This window comes from Balaenoptera musculus, chromosome 5, assembly GCF_009873245.2.
Source record: "Balaenoptera musculus isolate JJ_BM4_2016_0621 chromosome 5, mBalMus1.pri.v3, whole genome shotgun sequence".
NCBI classification, from domain to species: Eukaryota; Metazoa; Chordata; class Mammalia; order Artiodactyla; family Balaenopteridae; genus Balaenoptera; species Balaenoptera musculus.
The window spans coordinates 34,190,137-34,210,720 of NC_045789.1; the positions used below are offsets into that span (position 1 = coordinate 34,190,137).

Here is a 20,584-nt window from a genome sequence, read left to right on the forward strand (position 1 = left end):
AACTTAAATGTCCAGTAGTTAAATTATAACATATCTCACCATTTTGCTGTAAGAGTTAGAATAAGTTTAACAGCTCTCTTGTTAATAAACATTAAGTTACAGAGTATAGCTTTTCTGAATTTCTATCAGAACTAACAAAGAATTTTCATCTCTAATGGACTCACCTTTCAAATAAAGTTGTGTGAGTATATCTGTAGTACTAAATTCCTGGAAGTATAACTCCTGAGTCAAAGGGCATATGCACTTTATTTCCACAGATATTGTCAAACTGCTCTCCAAAAAGGCTGCATAAATTTACACTCCCAATAACGGGGGAAGGAGCCTGAAAGAGTACTATAGATCCCTCCAGCCACAGGTCAAGCCTAATAAGGGACAAGAGCAGAATTAGACTTTTTGTAACTGAAAAAAAATACTGGGAAAGCTATGAGCTTGAACCAAGATGATGTTAAGGGGCAATTGAAGAAAATTCAAAAGATAGTGACTGGAAAAAAAAAAATGAAACTTTCATGACTATACTCACTGACTGAGTTCAGTCCCTTTAGTAAAAAGGTTAACCTCACTAAGTCTTTTTATATTATCTTTTGTTTTAATTTTTAATTATTTTTATGTAAAAAGTAAAGCAATGAACAGTTGATTTTTGTTGTTGTTGCCAAATGATTAGAAAGTTGTTGCAACATGAATTACCAAATCAGCCAACTCTTCCCTCATCAATTTGAAACGCTGCCTGTGATAAATACCTATGTATATTGGGATCTCTTTTTTAAGTACTTTCCTCAAATTCATCCTAGAGCGTTTCATTTACTATCATTTCAGGATACTTCTTAATATCAGAAATAGTTCTTCTGAAAACTGAAAAGCACACCTATAGGCTTCAGAATGCAAAGCTTCTTAAAGGACTGATCCCAAAAATAAAGTCTGGAATTCTATTATTTTTCTCCAAAAAGAAGTTGGCATGACTTATCTCCCCTTTTGTTCATCAAATGCAATATGGATATAACAGAAAGGCCAGGAGCTTAGTTAAAATCAGGCACACCTAGATTAGCATCCTGACCCTGCACTGGTTGCATGACCATGGGCAATTACTTAAAATTTCTGATCCTCCATTTTTTCATTTGTAAACAAAGCCCAAAAGTCCACTCATAGTGTCCTTTTTCCCATTTATATTCCCTTATCTCTTTTTCTAAGTATAGGTAATCAAAATTCAAGTGGATACACTTTTTAAGCCAGTAATTTGAAGAAATTATTCTACAGGAAAAAAAATGAGAAAGTTCTCAATGTACTATTATGAAAAGATTTCTAGGATACACTGTGAAATTTTTTTTAAAGTCTGTATACTATGCTCTTTTTTCTGTAAATTAGGAGAGAATACCACTATACATCTGTGTTTGTATCTCTGCGTGTGTATGTATGCACACATGCACATAAATACATTCTATAATTTTTAAATAGATGTAAAAATATTTTATTTTTACTATTTCAGACATGTCAAAAGCAGAAAAAGACTGATTCTATCTAGATAAGTAAAAAAAAACAAAAAAAAACAAAAGAGGCCCCAGAAAAAACAAACTGCTAATAGTGTTAACTAGAAAATGAATGATTTTGAGTTCATGTATCAGAGGCTGATTCAAATGAGGTTGACTGACATTATATTTCTATTGGACAATGTTGTGTTAAATGGCAGCTAAATGAGCTTTTTCAGAGCTTCATGAGTCCTCCTTCAATTCCCTTTGTCTTATGCTCAGGAAGTAAGACTTTTCCCAGAGTGTTTCTTATACTGGAAAACACTGCACACACCAAGCAACATGAAACAAGCAATAATCCTAAGAAGTGACTAGGAGGGAAATCTCTTACGTTTCCTAAAATTCAAATTGTACTACGAATCTTAACAAGAAAAACTGAGATGAGTACGTTTTGAGATTCTCTTGAGGGTTAGGACTATCTTAAGTAACAAGTGAAAAGCTTCAGACAATAACAAAGTGAAATATTTTAGGAGCTTAGAACTCCTAGCTGAAAACTGCTTCTGTTTATGGCCCTTACAAAGACAGTAAGTAGAAAAGTGGACCAGGAAGCCATGCAAGCACAAGTATGGTTTAGCAGAGCCAACCCTGATTATGCTGGAAAAAAATACCTAGGCAAAGAAGAAGTCAAGAACATCCCAGAATTGAGTTCAGAAAGGTTCGAAGAGAATCATTTTACCCCCACAATGAAGGAATAAACCTAGGACCTAATAAAGAAACTATTTCTTTAAGAATGAGGGGCGTCTGAAGAAAACACAAAAATTAAGAACACTGTCTTAATTTTTTTCTCACCGCTTAAAATACCAGAAAATGCTAACTAATCTACACTGACAAAAAAAACAGATCAGTGACTGCCTGGGGCTGACTCTTCTCAGGCTGATGGAAACGTCTTGATTGTGGTAATGGTTTCATGTATACACTTGTCAAAACTCATCAAATGAAACTCTTTAAATGGATGCAGTTTACTGTACATATTATACCTCAATAAAGCTGAATGAAAATAAATAGGAAACAAACAAACAAAAAAAGCAATCACCATTTGCCCTGTGGCAGTCACAATGTAGCTGCCATTCCCTGGGCATGTGGGAATTTGGTCATGGCAGTTTATATCACCATAATTTTTACTGAATTCCGTGTACTTTTGGTACACACATGTCGAGTTTACTTCCCAATTTTAAATGTCCCCTGAAAGACTACACTATGATTCAGCATTGAAACAAAAAATTATGCTTGCAAAAAAGCACAGAAAAGCAGCAATGGGGAATAAGTTTGACATTCGTGAAGCAAGTATTTGTGCTTAGAAGAATGACCACAATTCCGCTTTTTTTTTTTTAAACAAGGCAACATCCAAGTACTAATAATGTATTGTATCATACTTTAAGCCAGCATTTTCTTCCTTAGTGATAAATAAAATAACAATTTGTCTTAAAATTGATGATGTGGTAGACAGCATTCTAAGATGGCCTCCAAGATTCTAACACCTTGGTGTACACATCTTCTCAAAGTTATTCAACCAAATATTAATCTAAATGCTGTTGTGAAGGGATTTTACAGATGTAATTAAAATCTCTAATCAGTTGACTTTAAATTACTGAGATTATTGTAGTAGGCCTGACCTAAAGAGACCAGTTCTTAAAAGAATGCAGAGTGTCTCCTATTGTCCTTAAAGTAGCAAACCACCATGTTGTGAACTGCCCATAGGGAAGACCACATGGCAAGAACCCAAAGGTAGCCTCTAGAAGCCTCTAGGGGACTGAGTGGTCCATGACAGAGAGCCAGCAAGAAAACAGGGATGCCATTCCTACAAACGCAAAGAACTGAATTCTGCGAACCACCAGTGAGCCTAGAAGAGAACCATGAGCCTCAGATAAGATCACAGCTCTGGCTGACACCTTGATTTCACTCTGGTAAGACCCTGAGGACAGGATCCAGCTAAACCACGGCCTGACTCCTGACCAACAGAAAGTGTGAGATAAACTGCTAAAGTTGTGGTAATCTGCAATGCAGCAATGGAAAACTAACACAGATGCCTTCTTAGATTTGAGGAAATATGGTTTATATTATTTCTCTTAAACGCTGCTAATCTGCTCTATCATCAGAACAATTTCTTATACTTCACATTATTATGAGTGTTATTATTCAATTTCACAAATCAGTAGGATGAGGTGATACCACTCTCAAAACTTTATAGGCAAACAAAAACACTTTATAACATCTAAGAATTTATTTCCTCCATCAACTGGGCACACAAATTTAGTATATTTGCTTCTGTCTTTCTAAACCAGTGACATACCAAAACTAAATAAATAAGTAAATATCTCAGTCCTTATCCATTTCTAAAGGAATGAAAGTAAAGGTGAATGTGTGATAAAAAAAAAGCTAATTTTTAGATCTAGCAAGGCCATATAATTTGGGACAACCATCTAGTTTCTAAGACCTCAAGGAACTCAGCTATTTAAAAAAAAAAAAAAAAGACTAATAGAAAACTGAATAAAGTCTGGAGTCTAATTACTAGAAGAAAAATATACATACATAAATGGATAATAACACTTGCTCTGCCAACCTTATGTAGTATACAATTAAATGCCACTGAAAACAGCCTGCACTTCTATAGATCTTATTGTGTGCCAGGCACTGTCCTATAAATAATATATAAGAAATAAATGTATAGATGATAAATATAGTACAGAATAGTGATTAGGATCCCAGGCTGTGGAACCAGACTGCCTGGATACAATCCCAGGTCCACTACTAACTAAAGGTGAGATCTTGAGCATGTTTAACTTCTCTGGGCCAAATTTTCAACTATAAAATAGGGACATTAACAATACTTACCTCACAGGGTTACACTGAGGATTGAATGAGTTAATATATACAAAGGACATAGAAGAGTGCCTGGCACATATTAAGCACTCAAATGATGACATCAGTATTATTTTTATAATAATACCATATTAACAGTTACCTCTAACAAAGGCAAACTGTGTATTTGCTGAGGATCCTGCTGGACTGTCCCCCTGGGTGGCTTTTAGTTTTATTTAATTGTATGAATCTGCCAGGGCACAGTTAAAAATTATTACTGTACTTTTTAACCTTAATGATATGTTTACGGGTTTGAGTATTATGTCTGTTCCTATGTTAAATACTAATTGAAACTTATATGGAAACATTAAAAACTGACATTCTAGGGCTTTGCCATGCAAAATATAGTTTTGAGGGCCACCAAATCAGCATCACCTAGATGCCTGTTAGAAATGCACAATCCCGAAAGACACAGTGCATTTGGCCAATACAGTTTATGTTTCTTTTCCATGGAGGGATAATATTTCAGGCTTTTTTCTTCTTCTCTTAATACTCATTACTTCCTTTTCTGTGCCTTTTAGGCTCCTGGATGCTATTCAGTCTTTTCACAGCAGGTGAAACACTATTTTTCAGGATATTTTAAGGAGAAAATAACATTATTTAGGCCATAGAAGCCTTTCGAAAATATTATTTTATGCAAATCAAATACTAAAATGCAATATTCAAATTCAAATAAATATTGGTTTACAGCTAACGTTGTTGCTTTATAACCAAAAAATGGCACAAGCCACCAAGAAGTGGGATTAGGTCACAACTGCAACATGAAAAACTGATGACTACGACGGGGTACTGCTAATTAAGGTTACAAATTCAAGGTCTTAATCTTTATATACTTGAACTTTTGAAATAAGTGATTTGATATCACCTCATTAGTATAATACAGTGGTTCTCAAAGTTTGGTCCCTCGATCAACAGTATCACTTGTGAAATTGTAAGAATTATTACATTTTTGGGTCTCACCCCACACCTACTGAATCAAATACTAGGTTTGTGGACCAGCAATTTATGGTTTAACAAGGTTTCCAGATGATCCTGATGCATGCCAAAGTTCAGGAACTACTGGAATAGTGGTTCTGGTATAGTAAGTTTATACTAAGTTTTCCATCACTAGATTGAATGCAATTCCACCTGATCAAGTTTGAAAATGTATGAATGCTGGAAACAGGACACTAAAATACTGAAACCCAACCTTTACGCCTGGAGACAAGTGCACCTATGACCAAGCCCGTGAATTACAAAGAAATTATGCGATTTACGGCTGATGTAGTTCAAAGTTATTGCACATTTACTTGATTGTCTACTATGTATGGTTGCAGGATTATTTATCAACTTTGTATAACCTTAAACTTTTTACAAAACTACATTTTTTTATAAGTATGCAAGCTTGCAAGGTGAAAATAAAACTTGTTTTTCTGGAAGAAAAAAAGAAAGGCAGGGCTTCCCTGGTGGCGCAGTGGTTGAGAATCTGCCTGCTAATGCAGGGGACACGGGTTCGAGCCCTGGTCTGGGAAGATACCACATGCCGCGGAGCAACTAAGCCCGTGAGCCACGACTACTGAGCCTGCGCGTCTGGAGCCTGTGCTCCGCAACAAGAGAGGCCGCGACAGTGAAAGGCCCGCGCACCGCGATGAAGAGTGGCCCCCGCTTGCCGCAACTAGAGAAAGCCCTCGCACAGAAACGAAGACCCAACACAGCCAAAAATTAATTAATTAATTAATTAATTTTTAAAAAAAAAAAAAAAAAAAGAAAGGCAACCTGTGGTAGATAATGTGAAAGCACTAACGAGCCTAAGACTTAGAATCCTAAAATCTTGACGTGATTATCTGATTCCCTGTACCCCAACCCTAAATTCTTATTTACCAGAACTCAATGTCATTCAGGCATCTTTAGTCTTTAATAGAACATCATTCAGCACACTGCTCTTAGTGTTTGCATGTAACTTTTGATAAAATCTTACAAAAGCACTGAATTATAATTCTGAAAGGAGCAAAGTTCAAATGCATATAACTATGGCTACAAATACAGTATTAAAACAGAACCAAGAGGAAAGAGAAAATCTTTCAGGAAACTTTTTTAAGACCAATATCCAGGTTTAGCTCTTTTTAAGGTAACAAAATAAAATTTAAAACTATTTAAATCTCCTAATGAATAAAAATAATAGCGCACAGATGTCAAAACTACGTTCTCACTTTATTTATTAAATGTACAGCACCCATAAGTAAACTAGCTGTGTAAGAAATAGTCCAGTACAAAGTATGGGAAGGAAGGAAAAAGTAATTTTTTTTAATGACAAACACCATCTGAGCAAACATACTCCACAGATATCCACTGACTTAAATAATTTATATCTTAGAGACTAACAAGTGTCAATTATCAAATTTTCTGCTATACCTTCCAAGCATAACAAATCATAGGTTTTTAAGTCCTAAATAATATAATTCTGAGGCTCATCCCCTAAACGAGAATCTCTTTCAAAAGATTTAACTCTAACTACAAAACACATTTTACATATAGAAAAAAGTTATTTATAAAAATCACTTTGCTTCATGATCTTTTAGATTTTACCTAGAAAGATTTCTTCTACTGCTAAAGATGTATCTGGGACACCTGTCCTGATGTTGATACCAAGTGCAAGACTAAATTTAATAAAAAATACAGGTTAGCGTAAGTTAGTTAAATCACAGGTTTAAATTTCATAATTATTTTGTATAAGGACATAAACTTGGGAATTGCTTCTCCATGAGTCTGTTAATCTTCTTCCTTCTAACATCTGTACAGGATGAAATCCTATTATTTTCCCCTCCTACCTCAGTACTACCACTTTCAATACAAAACTCCTCCACTGAAACTTAGGAGGCAGCAGCACAGTAATTAAAACATAGACCACAGAGTCAATGGATCTGGATTTGAATCTCAGGTCTGCGAGTTCAAATTCCTAGCTATATGTTCTTAGAAAATTCTGTGAATCTGTTTCTTCTGCCATAAAACAGGCTTATTAGTACGTATTTCATAGGCACTGCTGTGAAGAATAAATTTAAAAAGCATGTAAAATTCCTTAGCACAGTGCCTGACATATATCAAACATTCAATAAGTGATAACAATGATAATCAAAACAGTGACTGTCAACAGAAAGAGAAAGACAAATACCACATGATATCACTTATATGTGGAATCTAAAACAGGACACAAATGAACTTATCTACAAAAGAGAAACAGACTCACAGACATAGAGAACAGACTTGTGGTTGCCAAGGGGCAGGGTGGGAGGGGGTGGAGGAGGGATAGGTTGGGAGTTTGGGATTAGCAGATGTAAATTATTGTATATAGAATGGATAAGCAACAAGGCCCTACTGTACAGCACAGGGAACTATATTCAATATCCTATGATAAACCATAATGGAAAAGAATATGAAAAAGAATGTATATATATGTATAACTGAATCACTCTGCTATACAGTAGAAATTAACACACATTGTAAAACACCTATACTTCAACAAAATAAATTTAAAAAACCATGACCTGTCAAATTATTAATTGATTTTATCAAATTATCAAACCTATATTCTTATCCTCTAGATTCACAACCCTCTCCTAGCTAATTCTTTATAAATAGCTGGGGCAGGCAGCTCTGAGGTAAAAAGCAGTCATCATCAAGAAAAAGAGACCTAGTAGGCAACTTCCTCACCCTCCTTTTCTCCCATGCTTCACTAGCCTCAGTCATTATCCATACTTGAGAGTAAATACATACTCACTCAGTTTGGGCCCAAATGTAAAGGAGATCAAAAGCCTTATTTAACACTTGTACTTAATGACAGCTCATCCATAATGTAAGACTGATACCACACGTTCATCTTTCCAACAAGCTCAACACTAGAATGGACACACAGGTGAAAAAGAAATCAACCAAAAACATCTTTCAGGAAGCACCTGTTGGATCAAGTCTCATTCAGTGAGTCAAGGAAAGAAAGGTCGACTTAATGCATCACATGCACCAAGTATCTAGGCTGTTTTACTTCTAGGATACACTTTCTAGAAATGAAGAAAAAAGGTCACATGAAATATCTATCAACTTTTGCAACTGGCCTCTAATTCATTCAATAAATATTCACTGAACACCTATGGACATGGTACTACACTAAGCACTCACTTGGAAACAAAGGTGACAAGATAATATCCTTTTCTTGTAGAGCCTATTAAAAAATATTTCCAGTTTGTTTTTCTCTCTTCCATTCATTTGTTAACTTAATATATGCCTACTATGTGGCAGCAAATGTTAGGTATTTGGCAGAAGGAGATATTTACTGAAAAGATGAATAAGATAGAACTCTTGTTCTCAAAAAACTGACAGAGCAGTAAAAGAGAAAAATACAAATAACTATGTTAAGTGCTATAAAAGTCACATAGATACTGTGGGTAACCAGAAGAAAGAACAACTAACTCTACTCACATTAACCAGGACAGGCTTCCTAGAGGAGATGATATTTAAGTACAGTCTTCAAGAAATAAATGTTTCACAGATGAAAGGGAAATAATACTCCAGGCAGAGAAAATAGCAAGGTACAGAGACATACATAAAAGCATATACATACACACACACACAAATATGCATTAAATAGATATGCTGCATACAAATGGATATACAGTCAGTTTTTAGATACAAGTGAAGGAAGTCAGTATTTATACAGAATCTGACTGGCAAAGTACCTTATACTACAAAGATAACCAAATGAGAAACAGCTTAATGATAAAGCAAGGTTTCCTAATCTTGGCACCACTGACCTTTTGAACCAGATAATCCCTCGTCACGGGGTGCTGTCCTGTGTACAATGATTATACCTGGCCTCTACCCACAAACTACTAGTAACACCCTCACACATACCTCTCCCCCAGCTGTGACCATCAAAAACATCTCTGGATATTGCCAAATGTTCCCAGAGGCTACTGCTATATGCCAGGCAATGTTCTGTGCTTCTCATTTATTCTCACTTAATCTAACAACATATTATCCATGAGGTAGTTATTATTTTCCCCATCTTACAAATAAAGAAACTGAGGCCAAGAGTTAAACAACCTGCCAAAAGTCACACAACCAGCCCGAACTGAACCCACACAACGGGGATTCAATCCCTACTCTAAGCACCGTTCTGTTGTCTCTTATTCATGCCTCAGCTTTTTTCATCAGATACTTGGAAAGTTAATATTTTGAATCTTATCTGGAAGTATAAACTAAAATTATCCACACAAGTGGAAGTTAAATTAAAAGACTCCCAACCTCAATTCAGGATAAATTAACAAGTATTTTTTTAAGCACTGACTGTATGTATGCCCTGTACCAACTTTGGGAACTAGAGTGGTTCAAAGAAAAGAAAACTACATTTATTAAGGATTTGGTATTATCTTTTCCATACATTATCTCTCTGAAATCTCACAACATCCCTGTGAGGTAGGTATTATCTTTTGTTCACGTGAGGAAGCTAAGGTTCAGAATAGAAAAGTGGTCCCTGACCTAAAAAGGCTTACAATTTAATTGAAGATAAAAGAAAAGTATTTTTTTAAAAAGACAGAGAATAGGCAAGTTAAATATCTCCGTTAACAACACATAGAAGGTGAGAAATTAAAAAAGAGCAGAAGGAAAGTATATAGTTAGATTAGTCAGGGAATACTTCTCAAAAGAGGTTTCTATTATCCCCTTTTGGAAATGAAATGGATGAGTAAACCATGATAAGCTGGGGAGAAGCAACACTTCTGTAAACAATGTGAAACAGAAGTATGAGGACTGAAAGGAAAGATTTGTGATGGCCAACTTAAACAGTAAGCCAAGGAAATGATGGAGTAATAAGTCTGCCTTAAAATTAAGATCGCCCAGTAGCTGGAGACAATGACACTAGTTGTGTGCTTTTAGGGTGTTCCTGCCACAAACACTCTCAAGCACAGCAACAGGAACGAATGCAGAAGACCTAAAGGTGAATACTGGTAGGGTTGGTTAATGGAGGCTTAGACATATGAGTCAAACACCAAATTTCATAAGAAGAGTGATGGGTCATCTACTTTGCTTTATGTATTTTGTCTCCTTCAGCCAAAATGTAAGTTTCAAGAGTGCAGGGATTATAATGTTCACTTAGATCAATGCCTGGCACAGTAAGTGTTCAGTAAATATCTGCTGCTGAATAAAGGCAGTATTCAAAATAGTGACATATTCAGAAACAAAGGTCACAAAGACCTTCAGCAACCACAAAAAAATAACAATAATATTGTAATATTTATTATTATTTCAACAACTAACATTTATTGAGCACTAACTCTGAGCCAGACACTGTGATCCATTATCTCAATCCCCTTAACTACCTTTTCAGAGAGGTAGGTACTATTATTATCATCCCAGTTTTACAGGTTCACACACAGAATAAACAACTTGACCAAGGTCACAAAGCAGCAGAGCTGGAACCTGGGTCTATCAACTCCAAGGCTTGCCTCTCAACTACTATGTCACATATATAGAATTACAAGTATCCTTCCAAGGCAAAGCTAGGGAAATGTGGCCAATGAGGAAAGACAACAAACCAAAACCAAAAAGAAACTCCAATGTAGTCAAACACCATATGTCCACCCCCTCTCCTAGCAGGTACTGTGGATATTTTCCCACCCTAGAATACACTGATTATCCCATACAGATTAAAACTTCAATGGTTTAAAGAATCCAGATGTTGAAAAACTAGGAACTAGAGTCAATCATCTAATCAACATTTCAAAGGGTGGTAGATAACGAGTGGTAACACCCCATGTCCACAACCCAAAGAAATAACAGGGTGTGACCTCTGACTAAGGCTGACCTCAAAACTTCCTGACCCATTCTCCCCGAATCTGCCACTTCCCTCCCTCCTTCTCTCTGCGTCTCTCCCCTCCTCTGTACATCCCATCTCTCCTCTCCTACTAAAAGGCCTTTACAAAAACTCAGAAATTTTGTGTTTCCTACTCTCAATTTCTAATCTAGTAAGTTAAAACTTTTATATTTCTCTAAGGAAAAAAAGTCTACCTGTGTAATACTCAGGTAGAAAAAAGGTTCCCCACTCGTTAGAGCAGCATTCCAAAAGTTATGTTAGTCAATGAAGAGACCACCAATCATGCAAAAGAAAGCTAATGACCCGCATATTTATTTATATAACCTGGTATTACAGACATAATAAATAAACAGGAAGAAATTAAACTCACTAGAGAGATTATGCTCTTCTTCCATCTATCCAGTAACCTATTCATAATTATAATTCTTTCTGAAAATCTCTAAAATGGAAAGAAGCATAACTCCAGAATTATAACTCCAATCACTACCAACAATATTTAAAATACTGACTTTGTTTAAAAACTAGAATATCCATTAAATTAACTACTTAACCAGAGATCCACTAATATATGTCAATCTGATTTCTGCATTTACACCAAAATCTAAAGCAAATCTGCCTTAAAAGAAAAGTTAAAGAATGAGAACAAGAGTTGGCAAGACAAACAGTGCTAAGGAACATATCTCAATCTTTTCTTTCTGCCTTTGGATTTTTTTCATACACTTATCTTAAATATACAGTTCTATTAAATAAACAAACTATGAAGGCATAGACAAATTGTTCTCAAAGTAGAAATACTTTCCAAATACAAAAACCTATCAAGAAGTATTTATTTCTTGAATTGGCCAATAGAACATTGATTATGCCAAGTTTGAAGGATAAGTTATTTCTGAAAACTGATCCTGTATTTAACAAATATTAAGCATGAAAAGGGAATATCCAACCCTCCCTCCCTCGCTCTCATCATTTTAAGAAAAGGAGAAAACTAAAAATTTAGTTAAAACAAAATCCTTCAATAAAATCCTTCAAATAAAATTCCTTCAATCTTAATTTGAGATGTAATGATACAAATAAAACTTATTAAACTTCATGACTTTTTTTTTAAGTTTCTTATTCCCAGTGTTAAAGAGATGGATAGTTAAAAGACTGGATAATCCAATTACATCCTGATATTTCTAAATGGACAATTTAAACCACAGTCATTTTCAGAGATAATCAATAAATTATTCAAAAAAGAGTCCTTTCTGATCTAAGCACTACTGAAGTCTTTAGGGATGAATCCAAATTCCAGTTATGTTCAAATCAGTCTTTCTTTTCTATAAATAATAAGCACAGCAGTTCTGCCATTTCTTTACTTTTTAAGATTTTTTAAAAAATAAAAATGTTAATGAACGATACACTGTTTCAGAGGCTTTTGAAAACATGGCAGAATTACTTCAGTATTATTTGTCAAACTCAATGGCTGAATTTAAGTGTTCGGCAATATAAAGCCTGACTTTAGCCTTCTGTCTATGTCACACTTTAAAAGATCTTTAACTTAATAAGTTAACAGTGATGGGTCACCTTACTATATGCCAGGCACTGGAAGAGCTTTGCATATGTTTTACATTATCTCATTTAATCCTAACAACAACCCTGTGTAAGACATGTCCCCATCAACAGGTGATGAAGTCGACAGTAAAAGGATAAGTAGCTTGTCCCACGCCACAAAGCCAAGAAAGGTACTGCCTAACTAATGAGTCTTCTGCCTCCAGAGTATCAATGTATTTTATGAGGGAAATGAGAAATTAATTAGCAACTGTTGCTGGCTCCATGTATGCATATTTTCAACCATTAGATAGTTATAAATTACCCACCATTATTAGTGGGACAAGTCCTTCTCAGACCTAGAGGATGTCATGCAAAGGTCTATTACTACCCCTTACACTACCCTGAAAAGCATGCCATCCTAAAAGTCTCATTAAGATATATACATTCTTCCAAAAACAAACCAGCAATCTGTCTTGACACTTTTGGCCTAACATATATCGATGGGTTCAGTATCTTCTCCTATGGTGATCCTCTCAGAGGAAAGGCTAAGTGATATTAAAAATATTTTGTACCACTGTCTTTTAATATTTCCTAAATTCCACAGCAGTCATGAAGGAGCATCTAGCATGATACATGTACACACAGACACACAAACAGCACATGCTACCTCCTGCCTAAAGCCACCCAGATTTCCAGTAGCTAACCTTCAGCTGGAAAAAAAGGGCAGAGGTGAAACAGCAGAGCAACAGAAACTGCACAATACCTGACTGATCTACTAGCTACCCCTTAGATGAGGGGAAAGAGCAAAAAATAAGATACCAAACAATAACGTCTCTTGCCCATTTTTTATTATTTTTCAACTACCTGTATTGCAGGATAATACAACACAAACATAATATTTTCTTAGTTTTAGAGAAATCAATTGTTACTCAAAACTTTTTAAGGGAACATTTTAGAAAAACTGTTATACATTGGTTTGTCACTCAATATCCAGATCAAGTACAGATGTTCCCTCAAATATTTCACAATTCTGAAGGTAGAACAGGAGGAAATTTTAAATATACATGTGTGTAAAAGTATAATTATTAGAAAATATATATCCCATAGTGTTCAGGAAATGTCAGGTAGATTTAGGAAACACACTCTAAACACATTGTGAAAGGGATCATGACACAGTATCAATGAGGTATCATAAAAAAGTAGCAAAAATCTAAACTACACTAGGCATAAGACAGACTGGTTTGACACCCAGTGGGGAAAAGTCTCAAAGTAGAAATGTTTAACAGCAAGAGTTCATTACTTGAAAACAACTTTACTCATCTGTAATGACAATTCAGCTACACTAAAAAAAATAAATAAATAAAACCTAATACACCACTCTTTTCCCTGGTCCTCTGAAAGTGTCACCAATATAGAATTTTTCTATTCGGAATATTTGCAGATAGGAGATGGACACCTCGTATCTTTTAAATTGCCACTCAACCTTAAGCTTGAAATAAAAGCAAGATTTTTTTAAAAAGCAAGGAAAGAATCCTCTCCTAATGAATAAAAAAGCAACTTTACAGTGACCTTCTTCCTAAAAGGTATACTAAAATTGTCAGGTTATGTAAAATTGTCAGACCCCTTTTTTAAAGGAAGAGGAATTGAAGTATCAATTATATATGTAGAAACATTATGTAAAGTAAAAGCAGGTTTGAAACTAAAAAGTGGTCACTATTGCAAGAGTAACCCCTCCCCCTGCCATAAACAGGGGAATCCTGAGATAAATAAGATTTATGAAACCAGGGTAAAAATATACCACCATCCAATGTTGACATATGAAACAGATGTTTTGATATTAGCTATGACGTAAAATTGCACAAAGTGAATTATCCTTTCTAAACAACATATTTGAGATTTATTTTTTGGGTGAATCTATTAACCCATGCTACATTTACCCTTAAGAACACAGCAAAACTTTTTAAAGTACACAGTTAAATGATTTAAGTGATCTGGTAAGATATAATACTTGAAATTAACAAAACAAAAATTGTGGAGCCAATAATTCTACACAATGAATTGGTCACTGCAAAAGATCAAAGCTTTAAGAAACAGAAGTATCAAACCTTAATGTTCTTATAGTTTGACTAATATTTTCAGCTGATTCAAACAAACCATCAACACTTCTAATTTTACATCTAAAGTAAATGCTTTACAACTTATTTTCAGAACCTTTCAAAATTATACTCACAAGTTTCTTCAAAGATACTTCTGGCCATGATACACAGCCAGTGTATCACTATGTGGTATCTTATATGGTATGGTATCTTTGAATAAGAAATACAAGTAGTCCTACTTTTTAGCTTCATCACTTTATAGATGGCATTGCCCTTGCTCCTCAGTCCATAGTTTTCATCACTGTGGAGGCAAAAGTACCTTGAATAGCAGACTCTGTGCGTTATGCAGAATTATTTTAAGACTGCCTCCAAGGAACACATCTCATTTAGAAAACAGAGACCAGCTAAAAGAGCCAGTCCCAGCTTTGTAGTGGAATGAAGCTCATACTGCATGTTGGTGGACTTGGCAGTCAGTGTTCTATACCAGGGGTCCATAAACAACGAGCCAAACCCAACCTACCTCCTGTTTTTATGTATAAGGTTTTATTAGAACACATTCGCATTCATTCACTTACATATTGTCTGTGGCTGCGTTCAAGAGCACTTCAGGAGCAGAACTGCATTGTTGCAACAGAGACCATATGGTCCACAAAATCTAAACTATTTACTATTCAATAACTGGCCCTTCACCAGAAAAAAGTTTGCCAACCCCTCCTCTACACAATGAGATGCCGGAGGCAACACAAGACTTCTCCAAAAACCATCTCCAAGTACATGAATTGGGCTGCTGCTAGCCTAGGTGTGGGCTTTCGGATCATCCGGTGATACAACACACAAACACAAACACACACCCTCAAGGCTCTTTAATCATCCCATATCAGTCCCAAAGTTGCCAAGGCAGAGCACACGAGGTGATCACTCCCTACCACCAGGGTCCCACCTTCCCCACTGTCTTTACTAGTAAATCAAGTTAACCCAAAGAGGCTGCCCTTTAAAGTTCATCGAAACGTGATTTCGCCTGCATAAAAACTGTTGGGGAAAATAGAGGGTGAGGAGAGAAGGCACTCATATGGCATATATTCCAGATCCTAGAACCACCATAGATCTAGCTCCCTGTCTAAATAGCTGTGGCCCGGAAGGTCCTGCCATTTGAATTATCACTCTTAAGAAGAGGCCAAAGAGGCTACTAAGAAGGTGAATTCGAACTAAGGAACACAAAAAAGTGTGGATATACATACTCCCTACCTCACAATCCTTAATCCTTGTTAGTGTCAACACTAAATGCAAGTTTCACCACAAAAATTTTAAATTTTAATTTTTAAAAAAATCAGTCTTCCAGTGTCCATAAATGCTTCGAAGATGTCTGAATTTTTTTAAGTGCCAAGTTGGTTTTTGTTTGTTTGTTTTTTAATAAAAAGATTTTTTTAAGGCATTTTCAGCACTGCAGTGCCAACACAGGGATATCCCCTCCATTGTATGGGACACAAAGACACACACCAACTGCGAGCAGGGGAAGCAGCGTTCTTTGCCAGCTATTTTTAGCCCCACTTCGTCATGTTAGAGACCAAACTTAGGATAATAATGAAAGGCAAACTTTAAAAACATGAATTTGATGAAATAGATCTGTCCTTTTATGTATAAGTTCCTTAACACTGAAATCTTATATATTCTTCTGAACTTAATCTCAAGGGACCTATATACCTTACAAAAACCTTGTTAGTGTTTCAAAAATAATCATCTGCCCTAAGACTGAACTGGTGGCCATGTTTAAAGGTTGTTCCTCCTTTTTCAATTTCAACCCTTATTCACTTTTAAAACAGGAGAGTCTCATCCATTCTCCTCTTCCTGTATCTTTGCTAACTTTAACACATTCCCCTCCCCCCAAATACCCATTTTTCAGCTCTCTACTGTCCATCAGCGCTATAGAGAAACCTTAGTACTTTGATAATGACTCCCAATTCTACATTTTCAGCATATCACTCATTATTTTACTGTCTTAGGATTGCATTGGTATCCAACTTTAACCCTAAAATTTAATGTCCAAAGTCCACTGCCTCATTTCCGAATTACTTTTTATAAGAAACCACTAGCACCATACTAACATACTGGAAGCACCTTCTTTTTCACCCCTCCATCTGTACAGCTCTTCAATGACTGTGGTGTAAAAATGTTAGTTCTCTAGAAAAACAAAATCCTAATCCAAGTATAATGCTTCTTGGCTTAAAATACGATTTCTTCTCAATGGTCTAAAACTACCCTCTCAGAAACATTGTCCTCAATTCATTCTTTGGGCTGCAAACATGTATCCACACAAACACAAATTGGCCCTAAGCCTACTCAACAATCTCCCTCTGTATTCCCATAAGCTAACTTCCTAATTACATTTGTCCCTCACCCCCTCCAATTCCAAAAGTCTTAAACACTTTATCTCCACCTGTTCTTTTTTTCCTAAAAAACTTTCTCCTGGCTCAGACACTCCAATAAGTTCTGTATAGTCCAACATCAACATTTCCCTAGTGAAAAATGTACGAATACATTTACATCTATAAGGTACCAAACAGTAGCTGACGTACAGTGGTCGCAGATAAAAACTGGTCCATTCCCTTTTCTATAATTTTGTGCAATCTGTGTTTCACTGCCTCTGCCACCCATAAGCAAAAGCATCTCAAAGGCAGGGACCCACAAATGCTCTGTTGTTTCTTTGCTACCCAAATATACGATAAAACATTACCATGATTTTTAACCAATCTATAGTCAAAACAATACAAGTCAAAGTTGTAAGCAACTTTGATGGAGTATAATCTACGCTCAAACTAGTTTGTTGGTCTGTCCTCCTTTGCTCCCCCAAAAAACAGCCTATGCAAGACTAGATTTTTCTTCCTATCTTTGTGAAGTATGGGATACATGACTTCCTCAAGGTCACAAAATAACAGATTTAGAGACATTTGTTTTTGATTCCATGTCTAACATTACATCCACTACTCAATATTTTGATGCCAGTACTTATTTAAAGTAGAATTTAAGGTTCCTAACAAAAGCATAACAAGGAAAAGGCATATAAAGAAAAACAAAACAGCTGGTGAAGTTCCAGAGGAGTGCAAAGTGATCAAAAGGATGGAAGAAATTATTCTAAGACAGACAAAAAGTCAGGAAAGATGATAGTAAAGAGGGGCAATCAAAATCTACAAACCAGGAAAAGATGAACTCCAGCTTGTTCTAGCAATTCTCAAAACACGAACTTGGGATGTGTCTTGAAACTTTATAAAGAGACAGGTTTGGGATAAATAAATGAACTGTTACATAATTCAGGGGCTAATAAATCTGTAGAATTCATCTCTTCAAAAGAGAAAAAGTACAGGATGAAAAGTTTGAGAAAGTTTTAAAGAAGTTTAATCAAGATCCTGAATGGAAAAGTTAGCATGGATAATCCCAGGCTTACATTCATTCCCACAAAGTTCCTCTCAGCAGTGGCTTCAGAGAGTGTGAGCTCACACAGTTGTCTGGAGGGGCCATAATTCTTAGTACTGCCTATGTTCTGTTATATAAAATTCCACCCTATGCTTAACCCTAAGGTCTGTATAAACATATGAAATGTCAATTACTTTCCTGCATCTTAATTTGGCACTCTGAGGGGATACCTAAATTACAAATCAAAGATTTTATAGACTTCACCTTTAAAATAAAGGAAGAGGAAAAACATCATTCTTCAAAGAATTAAACATCAGAAGTTTCTCCTCATTTGATAGAGAAGCATGAGATAACTCAAATAAGCAAAGCTTCAAGTCATTCCAACAAATAAAAAACTGCTAGCAATTAGGACATACGCTACTCAAGAAAAAAAAGCATTTGCGTAAGGAAAAAATTTAATACCTTTTATAAACTGGTTAAAGTACTAAATGCTCTCCCCCAAATCAGTTGTGATCATAAGAACTCAGAATTTCCTGAGTAACTGAAATCTGTTGCAGTGTCTTCCTGATACGCAGGAACTGCACCCAGGAAATGAGAAGGTAAAAAAAATTCCTGTACCACTAGGTACTGAAATGAAATCTCTCAAGGAAGACTGGCAAAAAAGAAAGCACTTTTACTTTCAGGGATTCAAAGAGTCAGGGGTCCCCACTTGGGAACCAAATAAGAGTTGCCCAGAGACAAAAACTACTGCGCTGTTTCCCACCGGGTGTACCAGGAAAAGGTGTATTACAGAGATGTCCCTTGTGCGCACATAGGCTCTGGCTTCCTCAATTTCCTTTTGCCAATTACTGGCCAGAAAGATACCAAGTATCCACCCTGGAGAAAGACAGAACTCCTCGAAGAAACCTGTGGGCTTGCGTATCACACGTACCGAGCGCTAAAAGGGTACAAAACACAGGACCAGCCCGGATGCCTCTCCCCGCAGTGAGGACTAAGGTACCCCTCTCGTCTATACAGTCCCAACACTCCTGGAAAACACCGGCAAAACTCCGGAGGACGCCCCAGCATCCTCCCCCTTTCTATCCCTCCATTCCCTTTCCCGGGGCCACTCACACTTTAGAGAAGAGCCGGGCGCTGAGAAAGTGGGGTGCTTCCCTTCCTCCTCGGGACTCAGGCGGCAGCTGCGGCAGGCTCCGGCGCGTTACTGAGGAAGAAGCGGGGCTGGGATCGCTAAGCCGGCGGCCACCCGGGTCTCTTCCGCGCCGCCGGAGCAGACGAGGCGGCGGCCCCGCTTACCTCCTCTTTTCCTCTTCCTGGGTCTCTTCAGGCTGGGTCTTCTGCCCGTCCCGGGCCACTTCTCCCCAGACAGTCACGTTTGGGAGGCTCCGGATTTTGTTTTTGAAAAGTTTCTTCTGGGCGGAGGCTGCGGCCGGCCCCCCGGGTCCCCCCCGGCCCCGCCGCCCTCGGGGCTGGGGCGGGGGAGGGGGCTCTAAGAACTCCTCCCGGAGTCCTGCCGAGGAGCCGGGGGGCCGGCGACTGGCCGAGAAAGAAGACCCCCGAGGGGGCGGAGGGGAGGGGGCAGGGAAGGAAAGGACGGCGGCGCCGGTCCTGCTGTCCCCGCCGCCCCGGCCTCCGCTTCACATCGGGGTCCCCGCCCCCCCGGTCGGGGGGTGGTTGCCGGGCTTGGGGTCCCGGCTCATACACTCCGGGGCAAGATGCTACGGCCCCGGGCGGGTGGTCGAGGCGGCGGCGAGGTGGGGGACCCGGCCGGCTCCGCTCGGCGCCGCCCCCGCTCCCGGCTCCAGCATGTGTCGCTGCGGCTGGGACCCCCTCCCTCCACCTTGGGGGTCCCTCGCCCCGCGCCCCGGAACGGACAGAAGCTCCGGCCCCTCCTCAGCGTCCTCTCACCGCGGAGCAGCCGACTAGTCCCGACCCGAGGTAGCCGCCTCCCTGCCCCCCAGCCGCCGGCTCCGGCTCGGGCTCGGGCTCCGGCGTGTGCAGCCGCCGCTGCCGGCCGGGAAGGCGAGGGGGGGAGAAGAGGGGTGGCCGCGGCTCCCGCTGGCCCAGGTTAGGGCGGAGGTCTCGGCGGCGGCCAGTGCACGGGCGCTGGGTCTCTCGGATGCTCCCTCGCTCTCACGCTCTCCGCGGCGGCGGCGGTAGCGCCCCGAGCTCAGCTCGCTGTCTCCCTCGCTCAGTGCGGGGCTCTCGCCTCACTCCAGAGAGAGGGGCGGGAGGAAAACGGCGCGGACCGATGACGCAAGTCACCTAGCAACCGCTCTCTTCCCCCCTCCCTTTTCTCTCCGCTCGGAGGCTTCCTCCGCGGGCCTTTTTTC

At 38.2% G+C, this 20,584-nt stretch overlaps 1 protein-coding gene across 2 annotated transcripts in view; it reads right to left on the bottom strand.

The window, feature by feature from the left end:
• Positions 1 to 20,483, bottom strand: part of FBXW7 (F-box and WD repeat domain containing 7) — a 204,435-nt gene extending 183,952 nt beyond the window's left edge. For both annotated transcript variants that reach the window (XM_036852411.1, XM_036852410.1), the window contains exon 1: positions 19,365 to 20,483. The gene's annotated coding sequence lies outside the window, so the exon portion shown is untranslated. The remainder of the gene's footprint in view (positions 1 to 19,364) is intronic.
• Positions 20,484 to 20,584: the final 101 nt, after the last annotated feature.